Below are 9,495 nucleotides of genomic sequence, written 5' to 3' on the forward strand. Positions count from 1 at the left end.
AACGTTGGATGTCTTTTCATAGGAAGGGTGAACTAGTTACTTTACAGGGTCCACTGCCTGATGAGTATGCTATCACTCTAGTCTCTTTATCTACTATTGTTCCTGTTGACACTCCTCCAATTCCACCTGAGATACAACTTTGTTGGATAAATTTGCTTATGTCTTTGCTGATCCTGTAGGAGTTCCACCTAGAAGATGCTATGACCACACTATTCCCTTGGCTCCAGGTGCTAGACCAATCTCCATTCGCCCATATCTTATAGCTCCCCATCTGAAGGATGAACTGGAATCTCAGGTCTTTGCCTTGTTGAAGAGTGGTATGATCCAACACAGTAATAGTGCCTTCTCCTCTCCAGATTTACTTGTTAAAAAGAAGGATCACACTTGGAGGATGGTGGTTGATTATAGACACTTGAATGCTCTCACTATTAAGGGCAAATATCCTTTACCTGTCATTGACGAACTCTTGGATGAGCTTGCTAGAGCTGCTTGGTTTTCTAAATTGGATCTTAAGGCTGGATATCATCAGATCAGATTGGCTCCTGGAGAAGAATATAAGGCAGCATTCTAGACCCATAATGGCCACTTTGAATTCACTGTGATGGCTTTTGGTCTCATTGGTGCTCTTGGTACATTTCAGGGAGCAATGAATAGTTCCTTGGTATCTGTTCTCAGGAAGTTTGCTCTAGTGTTCTTTGATGATATTTTAATCTATAGCAAGACTTTCCCTGAGCATATTCACCATGTTCACCAAGTCCTCCAGATTTTGCATGAACATCAGTGGAAGGTCAAACTATCCAAATGTGCTTTTTTGCACAGCCACAAATTGCTTATTTGGGCCATGTTATCATTGCTGCTGGTGTGTCTACAGACAGCAGCAAGATTGTCACTATTCAGAAGTGGCCTACACCAGTTAATGTCCAAGAAGTTAGGGGATTTTTGGGCATTACAGGGTATTACAGGAAATTCATCAAGCACTATGGCATTATAAGTAAGCCCTTGACTCGGCTTCTCAAGAAGGGTGCCAATTTCCTCTGGAAAGTTGTTCATGATAAAGCTTTTCAAGTTCTTAAGCAAGCTCTCATATATGCTTATGTTCTGGCCTTACCTAACTTTAGCAAGACTTTTGTCATAGAAACTGATGCTTGCAATATAGGCATTGGAGCTGTGCTAATGCAGGATGGCCATCCTTTGGCATATGTCAGTAAGGCTTTGTGTCCTAGAAATCAGTCATTGTCTGTTTATGAGAAGGAATACTTAGCTATATTACTAGCTATTGAACAATGGAGATCCTATCTTCAAGTCAAGGAATTCATTATTCGTACTGATCAAAAGAGTTTGTCTCATTTGGATGATCAAAAGCTGCACACTAAATGGCAACAGAAGGCCTTGACTAAGATGATGGGTTTGACCTATAAAATAATGTACAAGAAAGATATTACTAACAATGCTGTTGATGCTTTATCTCGCCGGCCACATGCAGTTATGCAAGTCCTAGCGATCTTCAGCCTGCTTGGTTGGACTAAGTTGTTCAGAATTATGTTGCTGATCCAAAAGCCCAGGCGCTGTTGCAACAACTCTCCTTGGATCCCACTTCTCATCCACATTACACTTTGAGTAATGGGTTGTTGAGGTATAAAGGTTGCTTATGGGTGGGTCACCATTTGCCACTCCATATGAAAAATTTCCAAGCTTTTCATGCAAGTCATGTTGGAGGCCATTCTGGATTTCCTGTGACATATAGACGCAAATTGTCTCTCCTTAGATGGTCTGGTATTAACCATTTTATTAAGGATCAAACTCAATCTTGCCTTATCTGTCAACAAGCTAAACCTGAGAGAGTTCCATACCCTGGTTTATTATCTCCTCTTCCAGTTCCTTCTCAAGCATGGGAAATGATATCTATGGATTTCATTAGTGGCTTACCTAAATCTGGCTCCTTTGATTGCATCTTTGTTGTGATTGATAAGTTCACTAAATATTGTCATTTTATACCTTTGCGCCATCCTTTCAATGCTCAGAAAGTCGCTGAAGTGTTTCTGGATCATGTGTACAAACTTCATGGCTTTCCTAAGCATATCATTTCTGACAGAGATCCCATTTTCACTAGCACTTCCTGGCAAACATTAATGAAGCTCACTGGTTCTAATTTGAAGATGAGTTCTGCCTATCACCCTGAAACTGATGGTCAGACTGAGAGGGTTAATCAGCAGATTGAATGCTTTCTGCGTTGCTTCATTAGTGCCCATCCTACCAAGTGGTCTCAATGGTTATCTCTGTGTGAATTTTGGTACAACACCAATTGGCATTCAGGTTTGAACAAGTCTCCTTTTGAGGTGTTATATGGTCATACTCCTCGTTACTTTGGTCTATCAGCCCGTGCTGCTATTCAACCTCCTGATTTGCAGCAATGGTTAGACCAGCGCCAACTTGTTATTGCTTCTGTCAGACAACACTTGTTGCGCGCCCAGCAACGGATGAAACTTCATGCTGACAAGCACCGAACTGAACGCAGTTTTCTGGTGGGTGACAAAGTCTTTCTTAAGCTTCAACCTTATGTTCAAGCTTCAGTGGTTCATCGTTCTCATCACAAGCTGTCATTTCGTTTCTTTGGCCCATATGAAGTTCTGGAAAGGATTGGCAATGTGGCTTATCGTTTGATGCCGGATTCTAGTCGTATTCATCCTGTCTTTCACGTCTCTCAGTTGAAGCGATTGGTCTCTCCTAAGTACAAGGTACATGATCATCTTCCTGCTGACACTGTCGCTTTCCAGATTCATGTGCGTGTGTTGCGGCATCGTGTTCGCCAGCAAGGTTCCAAGACTGTTGCTCAGGGTCTTATTCTTTGGAGCGATGCTGTTGTGACTGATGCCACCTGGGAAGATCTGGATTCGCTTTGTCAGAAGTTTCCCTGGGCACCGGCTTGGGGGCAAGCCGCTTCTTATGGTGGAGGGGGTGTCAACGACCTGAACCAGCCCAACGCTTCATCAAGGCAAGATGGGCCTTCGTCGCGGCCCACTCGCACGCACCGGTTACCCTCCAGGCTTGCAAGCCCAAGTTGGGTTCGCTGAACCTTGTATTTCATACTTAAGCTAACTTCTGTGTAGTTTTTTCGTTGGCTAGGTTTTGGACAGCTTGGACCGATTGTCTGTAATCTGAACTCGCTGTGAGGAAGGATGGAAGGAACATCGACCACAACAATATATCTCGTCAATTGAGGATTCGAATTGTAGAACTGACCACCGTGAGTAATCCGTCGGGTCCTCGCAGACTGCCAGATCGCTGTTGCAGAAAACACAAAATGCTCGTAAGGGAAAAAATTTGCTCGTCACGAACAACGAAAACCCACCTAATCCATCGAGCAGTGTCCGCACGCCGCAAACGCCAAGAGGACGCATCGATCGGCGCCGCGCTTCCTCCTCCAGTCATAATCTATCCGCTTATCCGGCGACCGCCGGAGCTCAAATCCAAAACCCTTTTCTCGGATCACTCAACTTCTCCCTTTACTACTATCCCGGCCTCCCTTTTCTACGTCCTTCCTCCTTTTAGCCCCACATCCACATGGCATGTTCCGTTGCTGCGCCGCATACGTTGGTCGGTCCCCCGCCAACGCCAGGAGAGGAGAAGGACTGAAAGGAGACAACGCAGTGCGATGCAATGTGCCCATGGTTTCTTCCTTCCCCACATTGCCAACCCGGTGGCCCACGGACCGATGCCGATGGCGACGCCGTTGGAGACAAGACCGGGGCTCCTGGGGGAAACATGCCGCCGTGTCTTCGGGGGCCGTCGTTGTGTTTAGTTAGCTCAGTTAAGCGAACTGCTCACTGAATCTTCCTTTTGCAATTCCGGACTAGTGACTGCTGCTCGAGCACCACTGCTGTAGCTGGATCTGCGAGTAGATCGACCTGCTTCGAAAACTTCCTGCGCACGCGAATGTTTTCTGAACATTTTTACTGAACTTTTTCCATGCAGTTAGTCTCGCAAGAAATTCAGTCTTGTCTCTTTAAAAAAAAAAAGAAATTCGGTCTTGTGCGTGCTACTCCTCACTTTTGTTTATCCGCTGCTAACTGAAGAAAGTCTGAAAGAAGATGCTTTTAGTGGATGGCGTGTGCGGTGTGCGGGGATGAGTCATCCGGAAAGACCATCTACGCTTTAGAAAACCGCGTGCGTCGCCTTTCTTGATGTTCATAAAGATGCAGCTGCTTCCCCTTACCCAGAAAACTTTTCTCGGAGATGGTCTACAGGTATGGGCAAATGGCTGGCAAGGCACCTGTTTGGTGGTGATTCCATCCGATAACGGCAGTGGGTAAGTGTACAGTTCGACAGACAGGATGATACATTTATCACATCGAGATCTCGGGAACCAGAATGGATCTGAAAGAACAAACTCTACACATAATATTCTGAAACTTTTTTTTTCATTTGACTCATCAGAAGCTTTTCTTCTGATGTTGCCGTCTCATAAAGAGAAAGAAGAGTACACCTAATGCTGCTATCCTAAATGCTGCAATGCACCTTGCACCATTCGGTGCACCAAGAAAAAGGGCCAGAGCTCACATGCAAGCACCTGAAACTGTACTTTTAGTGGACCTTCTTCAGATTACACACAAGCTAAGCACTGACGCAGCCAGCACCGCCATCATCTGCTGCCTGATTCGACTGTAAAACTCTGCTTTCTGACTGTGCCAGCGCTTTGCACCATGAGTCCATCACCTTCACTACCTCATTCCGACCGTAAAAACTCTGCTTTCTGACTGTGCCCGCGCTTTGCACCATCACCTGCACTACCTCATCCCCCCTGTAAAAACTCTGCTTTCTGACTGTGCCTGCACTTTGCAGTGACCATCACCTCCTACCTGAACTAACTTTCATCCTGGGGCAACTCTGGAGACAGATAAGGTAAAGACATCTGCCATTTCCAGCTCCAATCAGCAGTGCGCCGGCCCATCTCTGATTGGCCGATACCAACTGCATAACAGTTTCTCTTGGACTCTACCAATCACATCACACAGCTGTGGATGGACTGCAAGAGTGGTGGCAGGTCGATCGAATATAATGGGCAGAATCATTTCCACTACGGGGAGATAGGTGCCTGTACCCCCCGCCGATCGATCTAATCATCAATGGGGGAGGCCTACTTGCTCGCCCATTTGAGGTTGTGATCAGCGCCGCTCTTCACTCGATGATGTCCCCAGGGGGATGTAAGGAGGAACAGGGAATGGGCACGGCGCCGTCAGCCAAGAGTGGTTGTGAATTGTGACTTTGTGATCAGAGACGAAGCAAACTACTGTACTACTGTTTATATTGATTGCATCAACTGTGAAGGAGGTCCCGGGCCGTTGCCACAGAACTCGCTTGCTCAAAGCCTCAAAGACATGATCTAGTTAGTAGCAGTTTCAAACATGACATCTCAGAACTCATAAGCAACTACAAAGAGTGAATACCACATTATTGAACAAGTTTATAGGCCTGCATCAACGTTGACTCCCTTGGCTTTTGTTTTTTCCTTGTCCTTGGGGATCAACCTTTGATCCCTGTTCTGTACGGTGCTTCTCCTCTAATCGAACGACGGGTATCGACCGTCGTTTCGTAAAAAAAATTTGAGTATTAAGTATTCGTCCAGATCAGCTAGCACAATGGAAAAGGCTAAGGACAAGAAGAAGTAATTAAATGCAGAATATACAGGTCAACGTCTTTCCCTTTTTATGGGAATGAACTGATTAACGAGGGAGCAGCAACAAAGACTAAGCAAATATCTCAACCAGGAGACCAAGTGACTAAGTGAGGAGAATGCACTAGAACAGCGGTGGAAGATCAATTAGTTTATTCCCGATATGGACGTGATCTCCATTGACTGGCAATGCCCGTACAATTAATTAAGAAAAGATAACCTTCAACTAATCAAGATCCTGACCAATACCACACCTCCATTTGTTGCATTATTGCCCATTTTATAGACCTTATTTTCCCTCCTTGCTTAGCCAGCACTTCTCATTTTTCCACATTATAGATTAATGACAGTCAAGCATATCTATACTCCAAAGATTGCATTATGGGGCTTATAGTAAACAAAACCAGCCAATTTCTTGTCAAGAAAATCTGCCATGGAAAATTAATTAATTGAAGGATTACATAAAATAGACAGGATAGCGAGCACCTTCATAATTCGCAAATAAATGAACTGCATGATACTACACAAAAAATTTGGCGCTTTCTCAAAAAAAAGAAGAAGCAAAGGAACAAACTGCAAGCATGGAGCGCTTTTAAAAAATAGCATGACGCTTTTTTTTATTTAAATGATACGGAGTACTAGTTTTTATAAGTAAACTTAGTCAGACCTCACTACATCGATCTCTATCTTCTAATTCTAAAATAAAAAATGAGAAAAGCTTAGGGCATCAGAATAGTCTCTTTCTTTTTTCTCTCTCTCTCTTCAATGTTATTGTTACTTTTTCAGTTTGGATCCACATGTCATACTTTTTTCTCTATTAAACTATCTTTTCCATTCTTGGTTCTTGTGCCAAAGCTGTTACTTCTGCAGCATACCATTTCTTCACTTTTTATTCCACCTCAGCCTCAAAAGTAAGAAAGAAAATATTAGTACCTGCTAGGTACCCCTTGTTGGAGATGCCCTTAGAGTAAAATGCAACATTGCCATTGAACTTGGGTTTCCGTGCAATTTAGTCCTCGTTCTCTCAAAATGCTCATTTCAGTCATCGAACTAAAAAATATTGTGCAATACGATCCTATGCGGCCAGGAGCTACTCATTTTCCTGATGTGTCACATTTCTGACAGGGCTGTCCCACTTGCTGACAATACTATGGGGTGGCACCGTTTTGCGGAAAACCCTTCATCTCTCCCCCATCCAACCAAATCCCAAATTAGACTCCCCTTTTAAAAAAGAAATCCCAAAGCAGACTCCATGGATCCCAAAGCACCAAAAAACTCCCCGTCATCCCCATCTCTCTCGCCCTGGCTGGCTGGCTCACATCCCGATCGATCTCCAACAGATCAACAGCTCCTGGGTGCCGATTTCTGCAAGGTGTTGGTAGACGACGGGTTGGACTGGGCGAGCACGACCATGGTGTTGACAGTGGAGAACTAATGCCACCAGCGGCCGCGACGACAGACTCCATAACGCAGAGGTTTTGCGCGGGGGGGGGGGGGGGTCAGTAGTGTGGGGCCAAGGGAGGCATCCTCGAACGTTCTGGTCTGGCTCGTGCTCACGGCCTCGCCAGCGGTTACGCACGGCTTGCCGTTGTGGGTGCTTGCACATGCCACGTTTGGCTGGCGTGGCGTGTGTACGTCCCGGCCGTCATCCGCCACTGGAGCGCCGCTTGCGTGGATGGCATGGCTGGTGGGAGGAGACAGGTTCCTTAAGGGAATATGCCCTAGAGGAGATAATATTGTATTATTATATTCCCAAGTTTGTAATTGATGTTTATATTTCTATGCTATAATTGCAATGGTTCTTGAATGTGAGATTCGAAGGAAAACTCATTTGCATGTGTGGAAACATAAACCCTAATTTAAAGGTCCCTAGTCAGGCCTCTTTGACTAGCTTATATATAATTGATGATTTTGTTTTCCTGATCATGAGCATATGATGCTGGTTATATATGAGAGCACATTGTTGATTGAACAATGGTGTTGGATTGACCCAACTAATAATATACCGAGAGATCACATCGATTACTTGTTATCGGTATTATTGTTATTGTTGTAATTATCATTATCCTTAGACCATGAGAATATCGTATGATATTTATATCAGAAGGATACTTTGGTGTTACCTATTGTTTCCCGTAATAGGTTTATCATGACGGTGATTTCCGGGTACTCCGGAAAGTATGAATTGACTCGATAGTTCAAGATTGGGATTTGCTCCTCTATCGGTGGAGAGATACACTTAGGGCCCACTCGGTACGACGATATCTATCACCGTCTGGCCAGACACAAGAATGATATGATCATTGAGATATCGGAGTACGGAACGAGTTAAAAGTACAAAACCGGTAACGGGCTGAATGCGAATCATGTGCCCCTTTATGGGTTTTGATGATTCATGACAAATTGGTTAAGGAACTAATGTGCAAATTGAGTGTTTCAGATGATTAGTCCCATGGATGAAGAGTTCCAACCGGCGTTGGTGATCCCTCAAAATTGAAGATAGGAAGAAGGCTTGAAGCATCAAGGCTTACGGGTAGGCTAAGGATGTTTCCTAGAATTTCTGTGAAGAATTGTCTTCACTTTGAGTATAGGACAAGTCGTACTATTAAGAGGGGTTCCAAGCGGTAAGTTGGTTGTGAAGAATTCATTTTCCTCATGCTACACTTAGCATAAAAATGGTGTGTCTTCGTTCTGAAGAAAGTTGAGTCTAGGATGCTTCGAGATTCACTGTCTTCATGTGTGAAGAAGAGCTCGAATGTTCCTGGATCAGTTTCTTCAGACTGAAGACTTGCTTTGTTTTCAAAAGGAGTTTGAATTCAAAAATGGTTGAAAAACATGGTGTTTGCTTTTTGGTCTCACCAGTCAAACTATTTGTTACGATGAACGTTGGCACTTGAAGAAAAATGTCTTCGGTGGAAGACAGAGACCGCAAGTGTCTCGAGACCGGTGGTGTCTCAATTCTTCAGTGGGGTCCAACTGTCGGTAACGGCTAGTTTTTCCAGCCTGGCTATATAAGCGGCCGACCCCTCTACCATTCGGTGGAGATCTCGAAAACGATTTTGTGAAGAAAAATCTTAGAGCTAAGCTGAGCTGAAGAAAATGATTTCTCCCTCCTAGCCGAACGTTGAAAAACTTGTTACTCTTGGTGATTGGCAGCACCTAGACGGCTAGGCATCGTTGAAGAGCAATCAAAGGGTGATTTGCCTCAAACAGTCTGTGAAGGCCTGAAGATCGCCTCTGAGAAGAAAGATCTATCACGAATAACCGGCCGAGACTTTGGTCTTAGCTCAGGAGGATTGGGTGGACTTGTGTGTCCGCGAATCTTGTGTGATTCAACCCCCTCAACGGAGACGTAGGATTGTGCCAACAATCTGAACTTCGGGAAACAAATCATCGTGTCTCTGTGTCCGGGTGATACCTTTCCTCACCTCTTTATCCTCGGTCTTCATTAACTATTTGCTTCAGTTTGAACTGTTCTGAACTGTCTTCAGTTACTGTTTTTCTTCACTATATTCCGCTGCTGTAATTCTGCTAAGTCTAAGAACTGCTTTCTGTCTTCACTGTTTCATCATGTTTGAAGAATCTGTTTTAACTTGAAGTAAAATTTGATAATCTTCAATTCACCCCCCCCCCCTTTTGAAGACATACTCGATCTTTCACGGGGATAACTAGGTATAAGTGGAACAAGGGTTGGTTCACGGGCGTACCGGAAGTCTCACCCCGGGTTTTGTAAACGTATCGCGAAGCAAAGGGAAATGGTGTTTAGTAACAAACGGTTCGCTCAAAAGTCTTCGTGGATGTGTAGTAATTATTGAGAGTGTCCA

This window comes from Brachypodium distachyon, chromosome 2, assembly GCF_000005505.3.
Source record: "Brachypodium distachyon strain Bd21 chromosome 2, Brachypodium_distachyon_v3.0, whole genome shotgun sequence".
Lineage (NCBI taxonomy): Eukaryota > Viridiplantae > Streptophyta > Magnoliopsida > Poales > Poaceae > Brachypodium > Brachypodium distachyon.